Source organism: Macrobrachium rosenbergii, chromosome 53 (assembly GCF_040412425.1).
Source record: "Macrobrachium rosenbergii isolate ZJJX-2024 chromosome 53, ASM4041242v1, whole genome shotgun sequence".
Taxonomy (NCBI): Eukaryota; Metazoa; Arthropoda; class Malacostraca; order Decapoda; family Palaemonidae; genus Macrobrachium; species Macrobrachium rosenbergii.
Genome location: NC_089793.1, coordinates 29,305,324 through 29,320,323, shown reverse-complemented (window position 1 = coordinate 29,320,323; position 15,000 = coordinate 29,305,324).

Sequence of the window (15,000 nt, the reverse complement as noted above, 5' to 3'; positions counted from 1 at the left end):
TCCATACACGTGTTTATGTGTGTGTGTGTGTACACGTTCAAGCCTGACGTGTATGTCATGATAAACTTGTATAAACTGACACATGCTTTGTTTTTATGAATTTATAATATAATATATAATATAATATAATATTCTACAAGTATGCATGATAAAGGAGTGCAAGAACAAATACCCTCATACCCTTCTATGTCAGTAAAGACACATTTGCATTGTTAGAAATTCTACTTACTGGCTTAGGATATTTTTAAATTTCCTTAGTTTCTTATCCTGATACACACATTTATACATTGTAGTTACTGAATGTTTACAATTGTAACTCTTCTGTGTGATTGCCATATTCCTAGGAATTAATATTCGTGTGTATATGGAGCGGTTTCTCTCTTAAAAAAATGTATCATATTACTAGATAGAAGCGTTGACTAATTGTCAGTCGCTGAAGACCAGTACAGACCAGTCAGTGGGATCTGACCAAAAGGATACGGCCTATATGATCGGTCACTGTCTGACAATATGACCAGAGGGATACGATCCCTTCCCCCTTAACTGCAACCTCTTTCATTACTTTAACTGTACCTCCGTTGATATTCTCTTTCTTCTGTCTGACTTTCCACCCTCCGTAACAATTGTTCGTAGTGCAGCTGCGAGGCTTTCCTCCTGTTACACTTTGCAAACCATCTTACTGTCAGTATCCCTTTCAGCGCTGAATGACTTCATAGGTGCCAGAGCTTGACCTTTAGCCTTAATTGTGTATTGCAGTTCCGATACGATCCCACCGAACAACAGTTGATGATATGACCCGGGATTCAGTACTTATAATCTTTTCCTGTAAATGAATGACAAGGAACGATTTCTTACTGGTGATATGACTCCTAAAAATTAAATCCTTAATTTCAGTAGCGTATGTAACCGGAAGATACGATCTTTATCATCTCTCGCTAGTATATATGACCATATGACTACGATATGATACGCCCAGAATGATAATGCTTATGATCAAATGCTGCGTACATAACCTAACCATAAGGATATGTTTCTTTAATTCACGATCTTTCGAGCAGTCGGTGAGAACAGACGCAGATTTGGGGTTATGTTTTTATGAAAGCTTTATACATACGGTTTTCCTCAGTTCACGTAGTTTGTCGAATATCCATTGATTAGAAGGTGTTCAAGACAGCCTTCCTGTCCATTAGATTTCCTTACAGGTAGGCAGCAACGAGTTGCTGTCGGCGGGATCTTTAGTGAACCAAGACCTATTGTGTCTGGAGTTTCACAGGGCGTTGTTCTTGTTCCACTGTTATTTTTATTGTATGCAAGTGGTACGGTTGTTGGCCTGGAAAACAAGATTGTTTAGTATGCCGATGATGCATCACTTGTGGGTGTAGTAAAGTCTCCACTTATGAGAAATGAAGTTGGCCTTAGCCTCAATCGGGACATGGACCGGATCAGTGAATGGTGTAGTTGGGGGTATGAGGCTGAACTCCAGTAAAACGAAAACACTTTTGAGTAGCAGATCTCGTACAAATTTCCCACCCTATCCTCCCCTTCAGGTGGATGGAACTTTGCTGAATGAGTGTGAAGTTTTAACTATTCTAGGTGCAACTTTTGACTCGTGTCTAACTTTTGAGAAACATGTAATGAAAGTTTCAGCAGATGCCGCACGAAAGTTATATAACAGTTATTTGTACTTCCTTTACTGGAATACTGTTCTCCTGTGTGGATGTCTGCATCTGACCAGAGATTTGCCTCTTTTAGATAGAGTGGTTCGTGGTTGTGGGTTCCTGTTTCCTAATAGTAGCAGTTACAACTTGGACCATCGACGGATGGTTTCTTGTTTGTCACTTTCTCATAAGTTGTATTTCAACAGAGATCTTTCTGATCAGAGATCTTTTCACAGTTGATCCCTGATCCCCTTTATCTGCCGAGAGCAACCAGATTCGCTGAACAGCAGCACCAGTATGCAGTGAATGTGCCTCGCTGTCGAACTTCTCAGTTCCAGAGGTCCTTTATTCCTCGCACCGTTGGACTGTGGAACAGCCTCCCGGAGGATGTCGTGCAGTTGGAACTTCAGAAGTTCAAGCGGAAATGCAATGCATTACTACCCTAATACTATTCTACTTACATTTTAACACATTTTTATCTATTTATCTATTTAATAAGATATCTTTTTCTGTTTTAATAAGTGGTATCTCTTCTTTTTGTATTTCCCTTTACTTCCTCTTACTTCTTCCTAATGAACACCACATTCTTTGGAAGCTTGAATTTCTTGCCAGCGGCCCCTGTGGGCTTGTTCCATATGAATAGATTTCAGATACTAAATAATAATAATAATAATTATTATATTTTTTCATTTTTCATTGAGGAAAGTAAAGAAAGGACGTCATGATTTAAAAGTAATATATATATATATATATATATATATATATATATATATATATATATATATATATATATATATATGTATATATATAACTTATTTGTCATCATTTTTGTCAGGTTTATATATTTGCAAGGAATTCGCCATCATCATAATATACATAAAAGGTCAAGTAAAGCGAATAGTGTTCTTAGTTTACATAGAGAAATGTTTTTCTATAACAGTGAAAAATAGATTTTTTTCCTAACATACAGAGATCACTGGAATGGTTTTCAATAACAGAATAATACCATCCAAGAATATCCACTGGGTTGTGAATACTTATTACCGGAAAATAATTTGAGTTGGTAGACTGCAAACTGCCATTCTTTTGGAATACGAATTTTAATTACTACTGAAGTACTGCAATGAAGTTATAGATTAATTTACTTGTGCCTGTGTGTTTGAGAGAGAGAGAGAGAGACTGTCATTTTGCTACACAGCTTCCCCTCTCTTTTACTTCCGACATGTATTATTTAATCTAGTGAGAACGGTTTATTTTATGCATAAATAAATGGGTCATATGGCCCTGTAGATACATTCTGTTTTAAAGGAAGTGGTATTGCACACATAATATCGTATGGGTATATATATATATATATATATATATATATATATATATATATATATATATTATATATATATGTATATATATATATATATATATATATATATATATATATGTTTATGTATATCTGTATGTATGTATATATACTGTATATATAAAATATAGATATAAACCTATATAACTCTGGGTGGCTCCATAGGAAATATCTACACGGCGGTCTCGACCACATTAGTAAGCCATCTCCTCAATCGTGGATGAACCTGCTTCACACACACACGCACACACCGGTACCATCCAACCCTATCTTGCGCTTCCTGGCCAATGCCTCTTTCACGCTGCATACAAGCGGCCCCCCAACTGACATCCCTGAATTGTTCACTGTTTCCAGTGACCTATCATCTGCCATTCTTTCGCAATAACCAGGCCATTACAAAACGTTTAGATCCGTCCTTGCAAATATTTTGACCTTTTTACCACTACTTCTCCATATCACCATATTTCTCACTCGTTCAATTCTTCTTATGCCACATATGCTACACAGGCAATGCATCTTGCCAGATTTAATCTTTTCTCTCTTGTTCACATTCAACACTCGAACTTTACTTCCATAAAAGAGACTTTGTTCAACAATCCCCTAGCCCTTTGTTGGCCGACTCGGTTGAGCTTCAGACTGTCACTCAATGGGCCGGAGTTCAATTCCCGCGGCCGGCTGATGAAGAGTTAGAGGAATTTATTTCTGGTGATAGAAATTCATTTCTCGCTATAATGTGGTTCGGATCCCACAATAAGCTGTAGGTCCCGTTGCTAAGTAACCAATTGGTTCTTAGCCACGTAAAATAAGTCTAATCCTTCGGGCCAGCCCTAGGAGAGCTGTTAATCAGCTCAGTGGTCTGGTAAAACTAAGGTATACTTAACTTCAGCAATCCCCTTGTACCTATCCTATCCACGCTTGTTTCATCTGGCACTTCAGATAACTTCCCAATCTTTTGCATACGCTCTGCTTGCTGCCTTCCTCGGCTGTTCTATGACTCCCATTTTCTTTCATCCTACCATCATCTGTATTATTTACTCCCAATTCTTCCACTATCCTTATTACCTTCTATTTCCCCTCATAACCTCAGTCTTGCTCAGATTTATTTTCAGCATTCTAAACTTGCAAATACTTTTCAAAACTATTTTATTAGCTTTTCTTCCGTGTCCCCAACCAGTACAGTATCATCTGCAAACATCGGTCTTTTCACTCACCATTCACGACTCCTTTTCTTATTCCAGAACTTTGCACGTACACGTATCAATGGTTCTGTCACACACTTCTTGCGTCACTCTGGCCATAAAGATATTAAACTGTCATGAATACATACTGTACCCTTGTGACTTATAAATTTTTTTTTCCTTTTTTACTGCTGGGGGGTTACTTGTGAGTGTGTGAACATGTTATATCCACGCTGTCTTGCTTATAAGAAACCGCAGGCATAGTAACCTTTGATGTTACCGTTGTAACCCGGAATCGGAGTGATTCATATTGTTCTATGTTCGTTGATATTGGCCGGTACATCGCCAAAGAAACTGCTTGGGTAATGGCCTGATGTTATTTTCTGTTGTGTTAGTGTTGTTGTCGAACATCCCTTCAAGAGACTTCCGGAATTAGGGTCTAGACTGACCGCTTCGTAACTCCAGTTATATTTTTTTCAGGTGATTATTGGTTCAGATTGTTTTTAATTTATTTATAAAAGGAATCTTGTGTAAATGCACTTTTTCATTCTGTTCTTCGAATTGCTGCAAGATTTGTTTTATGTTCTTTTAATGTTTGAAACGTCCTCATTGCTGCTTGTACTGAACGTAGTTCGCGTCAGTGAGTTTCACAGTTCTTCAAACAAATATTTATATTTATATATTAAGTGCCAGTTATAGTTTGTATTGGACCATTTGTGGTTCTCTCGCTCCGCACATTTTGAATGTGGTTTATTATGTCAGAGATGTGTGATGGGCTTTCCCAAGGGAAGATGCTACAGATCCCGTTTTTTTTTTTTTTTTTTTTTTATTTCTAAAAATTTGAAGAATAGAATATAGCGTTCATCCTTGACACCTTGTCGTCAGTGCACCTCACGCGGTACACTAGTTGTTACAAAAGGTTCTTTTCAGCGTCCCTTCGGCCCGTAGTTGCAGCCTCTTTCATTCCTTTAACTGCACTTCCATTCATATTATTTCTTCCATCTTACTTTACACCCTCTTCTAACAATTGCTTCATAATACAAGTGCGAGGTCTTTCTTCTGTTACTACTTTTAAACCCCTTACTCTCAGTTTTCCTTTCAGCACTGAATGACCTCATAGGTTCCAGCGCTTGGCCTTCAGTCTAAATTGTATACTCTATTCTGTTGACACCTATTCTGAAGATAATCCGCCATGGTATATTTATGGGAGGCAATCAGTCCATGATAATGTAAGGAACTATGTACGTACAGCTGGTAAAGGGAAGCCTAGCCCTTTTACAAACCAATTATCACAATATTGGATGAATTTGGTTGGTCCTTCCAAGCTTCTAAGCCCCTGGGGATTGGGATGGTCTGGAACTCGGGGGGTTGGTTTGTGGGGGCGTGATGGTGATGATAGCCTAAGGATTTCCGATGTCGGCAAGGGGGATCCTTAGTGAACCCTTGTTCCTTCGTTACTGTGATTAGGAACCTCGCTTTAATACGGAGGGCGTAGAACATTCCCTTAATTATCAGACGAGGTTTATCCTAAGACCTAGAAACTATCTTTTTCCCTTTTACTAAATGCTAATGACGGACGTCGGCTGGTTGGTCATTTTATTATGAAAGGAAATCCTTTTATTGTACCTCCGTTCATACGCTCTGTCTTCCATCTTACTTTCCACCCTCTCCTAACAATTGATTCTTTGTGCAACTGCGAGGTTTTCCTCCTGTTACAACTTTCAAACCTTTTTACTGTCAATTTCCGTTTCGTAGCCGAATGACCTTGTAGGTCTCAGCGCTTGGCCGTTGTACTAAATTCTCTATTCTACTCTATCCAGGCATCATCACCATTTTGGTGGCATGATACCCAAGGCATTAACAAAGAAATTTATTTCTCGCAATAATGTGGTTCGGATTCCACAATAAGCTGTAGGTCCCGTTGCTAGGTAACCAATTGGTTCTTAGCCACGTAAAAATAAATCTAATCCTTCGGGCCAGCCCTAGGAAAGCTGTTAATCAGCTCAGTGGTCTGGTTAAACTAAGATATACTTAACTTAACAAACGTTGCAACATGCTTCCATATTCTTGCATGATAGATCGATGGGCTGCCCGTTCTTCTGTAAGCCGGAAGTGGACGCGAGAGAAGAAGAGTAAGAATGTAAGAATGTGAGTAAGAATGTGACACCGGAGCTTTCCTTACTCTTCTCCCAACTTCGGCGGTTGTTGTGACAGCGCATCGCATTGGCAGAGACGAAAGTTCTGCGGATCTCATTACCTCCTTCTCCTCTGTGACCATTCACTCTGGCAATATATTTGTCACGATGTGTATCTCGTGAAAGGAAGTGTGTTTGAGGAACGTGCAGTGTAAGGCAGTGTATGTATAGTATATATATATATATATTATATATATATATATATATATATATATTATATATATATATATACATATATATAAATATATATATATATATATATATATATATATATATATATATATATATATATATATATATATATATATATACTATATATATATATATATATATATATATATATATATATATGTATATGCATATATATACACACACACACACAGAGCCTTATAGAACTGTCAGTTGCGTAGTAAATGTCATCTTTTTGATAATTATGTGTCGTTGAAGCTTTGCTCAGTTTATTTCGAAACGACAGCATTATGTGTATCCCTCTTAATGCAAGTTTAAGTGAGGTTGATATATCCATGCAAGCTCCCTGACCCTGTTTTCGGATCTCTCTCTCTCTCTCTCTCTCTCTCTCTCTCTCTCTCTCTCTCTCTCTTAAAAACGTCACAACCCTTCTCTTAATACATATTCATAACTATTATACAGACGTTAAGCTCCGAGCACGAGTATATTTGCAATTTATGTCCATTTATATTTCAATTAATGTCCCCTTTTGATGTAAACTGATGTGGTTTTGATGATTGTTTTATGATGAACTATATTGTTCATTTTAAGCTTTATTAAACGAATGGAACTCTGGGTCTCTCCCCTGACCTCCCTCCCTCCGCCTCCCCCCCCTCCTCCCTCCCTCCTCCCTCCCCCTCCTCCGCTCCTCCCCGGTCTTGTCCAGTCTTCAACCGGAAATTTTAATCAGCTTTTGTGAAAACCCCTTCCCCCTCCCCCTTTTTTTGTGGGTGGGGAGGTGGTGTTGGGGGAGAGGTGTAATGGAAATTGTCAGAACCTTGGTTTGATATTCTCTGACCAGCGGAGCTGAATGGCTTGCCAAAGCGCAGGATTTTGGTGGAATGGCAGTCGAGTCACCCCATCCGTCCTCACCTACGCAAATGCCCTTGCTGATCTATGTACACATCCCCCTATTAAATTAGGTTGCCGGGATTACCCTTAGCTGTACGAAACGCTGCGAATCTAATGTAGTTTCAGTGTTATTTTTGCTTAAATTATCTGCGGAATGGTCTCTGTCTCTCCTCTCTCTTTTCCTTCCAGATTATTATATAAGTATGTGAAGTATGTAGGGCATTATATATATATATATATATATATATATATATATATATATATATATATATATATATATATATATATATATATATATATATATATATATATATGTATATATATATATATGAAAATGTATACTTATATATATACATATGTATGTTTGTATGTATACATACATACATACATACATGCATGCATACATACATACATATGTATACGAGTACAAGCCGAGAAGTGACTTTACTTGTATATTGTATTTGGCCTTATTTTTAATGACGAATAACTGCATGACTTATATTTCTAGATGGCAGTTTGCAAAATAAGAAAATAAGAGGACATTAGGTTGTATTTTTTCCTATATGCATGTGCCCCTTACTGCATAGTTGTGTATTGTTGCACATGTTTTTCCAGTGAAGAGCGCTTAATTATTTCACGTAAGTTATAAAGAGGATCGCCGATTGAGTCTTGCTTGAATGTTAAATGATATTTATTGTTTGTTACCAATACTCTGCATTACTGGAATAAGTATTTTTTCAGGTGATTATCTGTTAAAATTTTGAATTTTTTTATTTATAAATGTGATCTTTTGTAAATCCACTTTCTGATTCTTTTCTTCGAATTGCTGTTTGATTTATATATTCGAGTGTGTTTTAAAAAATTGGTAGACTGCGGAAAGTGCCTGAACCTATCTTGATAATATTCACAGGTGAGGAATGAATGACTGTTTCAGTATTATCTGGCGTACATAGACTGAATTACTGAAGTACTTTTCATTATTATCTGGCTTACATAGACTAAATTACTGAAGTACTTTTCATCATTATCTGGCTTACATAGACTGGAATACTGAAGTACTTTTCATTATTATCTGCCGTACATAGAATGAAGTACTGAAGTACTTTTCAGTATTATTTAGAGTACATAGACTGAATTACTGAAGTACTTTTCATTATTATCTGGCTTACATACACTGGAGTACTGAAGTACTTTTCATTATTATCTGCCGTATATAGACTGAAATACTAAAGTACTTTTCATTATTATGTGGCGTACATAGACTGAAGTACTTTCCATTATTATCCGGCGCTGACGACTGAAATACTGAAGTATTTTTCAGTATTGTCTGGCGCACACCGACTGAAGTACTGAAGTACTTTTCATTATTATGTGGCGTACATAGACTGAAGTACTTTCCATTATTATCTGGCGTACATAGACTGAAGTACTTTCCATTATTATCTGGCGTACATAGACTGAATTACTTTTCATTATTATCAGGCGCTGACGACTGAAGTACTGAAGTATGTTTCAGTATTATCTGGCGCACACCGAGTGAAGTACTGAAATACTTTTCATTATTATCTGGCGTACATAGACTGAAGTACTTTCCATTATTATCTGGTGTACATAGACTGAAGCATTTCATTATTATCTGGTGTACATAGACTGAAGTACTTTCCATTATTATCTGGTGTACATAGACTGAAGTACTTTTCATTATTATCTGGCGTACATAGACTGAAGTACTTTTTCCTTATTATCTGCGTACAGACTGAGTACTTTCCATTATTATCTGCGTACATAGATTGGAAGTACTTTCCATTATTATCTGGCGTACATAGACTGAAGTACTTTTTCATTATTATTGTATGCTGACGATGAAGTACTGAAGTATTTTTCAGTATTATCTGGCGCACACCGAGTGAAGTACTGAAATACTTTTCATTATTATCTGGCGTACATAGACTGAAGTACTTTCCATTATTATCTGGTGTACATAGACTGAAGTACTTTTCATTATTATCTGGCGTACATAGACTGAAGTACTTTCCATTATTATCTGGTGTACATAGACTGAAGTACTTTCCATTATTATCTGGCGTACATAGACTGAAGTACTTTTCATTATTATCAGGCGCTGACGACCGAAGTACTGAAGTATTTTTCAGTATTATCTGGCGCACACCGAGTGAAGTAGTACTGAAATACTTTTCATTATTATCTGCAGACTGAAAGTATTTTCATTATTATCTGGTGTACGTAAACTGAAGTACTTTTCATTATTATCTGGCGTACATAGACTGAAGTACTTTCCATTATTATCTGGTGTACATAGACTGAAGTACTTTTCATTATTATCTGGCGCACACCGACTGGAGCACTGAAGTATTTTTCAGTATTATCTGGCGTACATAGTCTGAGGCACTAAAGTACTTTACAGTATTGTCTGGTACTGAAGTACTTTTCAGTATTATCTGGCATAAATAGACTGAAATACTGTAAGTACTTTTCGTTATTATCTGGCGTACATAGCCTGAAGCACCGCAGTGGTACTGAGATAATTCGGTCATTCTGGAGAGGTATCCAAAATGTTTATATTTTTACGGTAATCCCCAACAGGCTTGTACTAAACACGCCACAAAGGTGGATACATACCGGGTTAAAACCGTTAGGGGTCACTATCTAGGAAAGATCCAATTTTTCTTTAAATACAGTTTGACAGATTTGAATTTTTTTCTTCCTTTTTTTCAGCAAATCGAAGGAAAGATTACATAAAATAGAAAGTGACTACCAGGAGATAGTTATGGATGATGATGATGGTAACCTTGGGAAATGTCTCCTTTCATTCTGATCAAGTTTGGTGAAAGTCATGCCAAATGTTTTCTAGTAGTTTATGTTCTTTCAGGATTTGAAACAGCACCGCCGGGAAAATCAGATTTAGTACACAATGTACATGAATGCAGTATAAAACTATTTCCTTTCAGATGATGAAAAGCTTTTTTTTTTTATTTCACGTAAGTTAAAGATAATTTAGTGATTAAGTTGTTTGTAGATAAATTCTGATTACAGATTTGAGAAGACAGACTATGCGAAAGTTCGTTAAATAAAACACGAAGTTACTAAGTGACCTCTGAGTCCTCACTGGTACGCCAAGTTATAACTTTGAATCAGAATCACTTGGGAAAGTGATGTAGCTTTGTGAGTTTATTATTATTATTATTATTATTATTATTATTATTATTATTATTATTATTATTATTATTATTATTATTATTATTATTCAGAAGATGAACCTTGTTCATATGGAACGAGCCCACAGGGGCTATTGCCTTGATATTCAAGCTTTCAAAGAATATGGTATTTACTCGAAAGAAGTAACAGAGGGTAATAGGAAATACAGAAAGAGGAGATCAGTTATTAGAAAAACAGAGTACACGTTATTCAAGAATAAAGCTGAATTGTTCTAAAATTAATATGTTAGTCCGTACTGACATCTTACTGTTCATCAAGTGGTATGAAGTCAGACTCTGTTTCCAGTTTATATCAGAGAAGGGCCAGTTACCATAAATTCGGCTGATACCCAGGTGCACTATTTTAAAGTGAGCCAGGTTCAGACCATGTTCTCCGTTTTTATCCAATATCCTAACCGTCTAATTTTGATTATTTGTAAAGCCATAGAGATGCAATTCGAACAAATGTTACGATAAATTAAAGTTTGGAAACATATTCTCTGTATCCATTATCCCAATCGTCTGCTTTTGCATATTTATAAATATACACCGGAAGCAGATCGAGTCAGTTTGATAACTTAAATTTTCACATCATATTTTCGTTTTTTTATTTATTATCCTATTCGTCTAATTTTGATTACTTATAATTTTACAAGGGATACAGTACGAGTCAGTAGCTTGAACACGTGTTATGACAAATTAAAGTCAATTACTTGTGCTTAAAAAATAGGTCATTATGCGAGTTGATTATTTAGTAATAAGGTCATTATGTGAGTCAGTTATCAACTTCGACCGCGATATTGTTGGTGGGTCGTACATCTTCATATACCGGACTAATTAAGGCAATTACGATTCATTTTCCTACAAATTATCAGAATGTATTGTTCAGATGCTTTTTTTTTTCATTATCCATGACTCAGACTTATTAATTGGGTATTTTTCCTTGTTGCTCAAATGCTGTTTGAAATGAATTAGCGCTTTGAAGCCGTCCCGTGTAAGTCTGATTAATTAATAAGTGAAAGATTAGATTGATGGTGTATATATGTGTGTGTATATATTTATATATATATATAGTATATATATATATATATATATATATATATATATATATATATATATATATATATATATATATATATATATATATATATATATATATATATATACATATATAAATAATGTGTGTATACAGACATATTAGACATATTGAACAGAAACACACAATATATAATATATATATATATATATATATATATATATATATATATATATATATATATATATTTGTGTTTGTGTGTGTGTATGACAGAGAGAGAAAGAGAGGTCATGTATTATCTGTAAATGCAATAGCTCACTTCATTGTGGTTTTGATTTTGTTACCGTTGTAACGGTTTGCATTCCAATGCGTCTGACGCGTTGGTTATGTTACAGTGCGGTGAAAGTTCGCAGGAATAAAAGAACATAACGGACAATTTTTTTTTTTTTATAAAAGTGACTATTAGGCCTACTGTGATTTACATTACGATACAAAAGTGAATGTTACTGTTATTAAAAGCACATTATGGAGTAAAAATTATTGTAATTTAAGGCAGTTTGTGGAGGTGCGTGTTATTATAAGTTGAACTGAAATTATAATTGAATATTATTCTTAAGGTAGAGGTTGTAAGAGTGAATGTTATAGTTAATTTGAAATAGTATTGCTGTAAGCGATGATTAATGCTCTATTTCTTTTTATTTTCAGGTAAGGAACGAGTGGCTTTATTGTTACGGAAAAGTACAGGCGAGTTTCTTCCAGACAGAAAAGAATAGATTATTTGCTGTAAGTTCAGTTTGTATTTTTATTGCACATTTGAGAAAGAGTCGTATATTAAGAAGTGAGGTTTATCTTTTTACGAAGTAAATTGTTGCAGTACTTATGATACTTAAGGATATATCTGAAATCTCTCTCTCTCTTCTTCTTCTCTCTCTCTCTCTCTCTCTGTCTGTCTGTCTGTCTGTCAGTGTGTATATTCCTCCATGTGCATTTTATGTTGAAATGCATATATGTGTATATATATACAGTATATATATGTGTGTATGTATGTATGTACGTATGTATGTATATATACTGTATATATGTATAATTTATTTATATATATATACATATATATGATATAATATTTGTAATATTTAGAGAGTACGTTTGTAATATTCTTATCATTAGAAATGTTTTGAATGCCAGACGCATCAACAAAGAAAAAAAATAATAGAAACGAAGCACCTGTAATTATGAAATCAGTTGTTATTCTCTGCCGGCAAAATGGAACAATCGAGTTTCTTGCTAATTGGAACTATTTCAACTGATAACACAGAAATCTTTTGAGAGAGAGAGAGAGAGAGAGAGAGAGAGAGAGAGAGAGAGAGAGAGAGAGAGAGAGAGAGAGGCGGTGGGGAGAGGGGACAGTGTTAAAATTTCAGCCTTACCTATTTCTTTTATTATATATAGGCTATATATATATATATATGCATTAAGATACAAACGCAGCCATATTATGAATGAATTTTATCACAATAGTTCATCACCATGATTCATAAAAACCACACGGCCATCAAAGTGAGGTGCCGACAAACGTCACTTCGTAATTTCCAGTCGATATCAACCCACCCCGCCATGTTAACCATGAAAAATAATATTTTCATATATATTACCCAAATGGGAGTTTTTTAGTTGATAATAAGTTCGTCGTCTCTGGGCTCGAACCACTGAAGGCCAGAACTCAGAACTACAGTGACGCGCATTAAACCTCACGGCCATCAAGTTCTTATCTTCCGTGTTTCGAGCCCACAAGACGACGAACTTATTACCAACTAAAAAGTTCCCCTTCGGGAACATATATGAAAATATATTATTTCTGAGGTAGAGCGAATTGGATATTAAAGGACGTTTGCAGCTTAATGCTTGTATGTGAATCACTGTGATGTGATAAAATTCATTCACATATATATTATGTATAATGTGTGTATATATTTACATATATATATATGTATATATATATATATATATATATTATATATATATATATATATATAACATCTGATATGGGAATTGGTTCAACAAAAGCGATTAAATTGTGAAGTGTTAGGATTTTACGCCGATAAAAGCTGTTAAAATTGTCGTTAAAAAACGGAAAGCGAAACAGCTAAGAGAATTGATGGTACAGGTATAGAACTCGAAATGGTAGGACGGATATCTGTCCTGGTTTGACGGTGGTTCTTACATGTATATTTTAATAATGTATAGTTATTTGACATGATATATGCCGTTAAAAAGCGATGTCACGAGGAACAGTGATGGCATACCGTAAGTACTGAATCTGAAAAGGTAAGGTATCAATCCTTTTTTCATGTGTTTATAAAGTGTGTGTCTTATGGACAAAAGTTAAAGAACATGAAGAATATGAGGAAGTTTGATTGTGTATTTTACGGAATAAATTATAAAGGACTCTTAAAGAAAGTCAGTCAAGACGTGTAATGTTTCGAAGAACCGTCATCTCTAATATGTTGATTACATACGCAATTATTATTATTATTATTATTATTATTATTATTATTATTATTATTATTATTATTATTATTCAGGAGAAGAACCCTATTCATGTGGAACAAGGCCACTGGAGCCAGTGACTTGAAATTCAAGCTTCCAAAGAATATGGTGCTCATTAGGAAATAAGAGAAAGTCAAGGGAAATACAGAAAGATCTGAAAATTGATCATAAAAAGGTCTCCTATTCGACTTTTGTTTTGACACACTCCTTCGTCTTCCTTATCAATTTTTTTCCGTGCGTGCGTGCCGTGACTGCTTTTTCGCATTCCTCTTTTAAGCGGCGATAAGTAGGCTACTTGAGAAATGCAGTTATAAAACGTTAGAGCAGCAGCTACATTACAGTAACTGAAGCTTAGGTTCATCAAGGATTTTTATGAGAACTAGTTGAATGATTTTACAACGCAAGGCAAGGAGAGACCTATAGAAGGTTGTTAAGGTTGGTGAGGTTATATAGCCTGGCTAGGAATATTTCGTGTAGGGTGTGCGAAGACAAATCTGTTAGCTTTAGAAAGCTAGAAGTATTCCGTTCCCGTGGCAGTGTACGAAGACAAATCTGTTAGCTTTAGAAAGCTAGAAATGGTCCGTTCCCGTGGCAGTGTACGAAGACAAATGTGTTAGCTTTAGAAAGCTAGAAATATCCCGTTCCCGTGGCAGTTTACGAAGACAAACGTGCTAGCTTTAGAAAGCTAGAAATATCCCGTTCCCTGGCGGCGTACAAAGACAAATCTGTTAGCT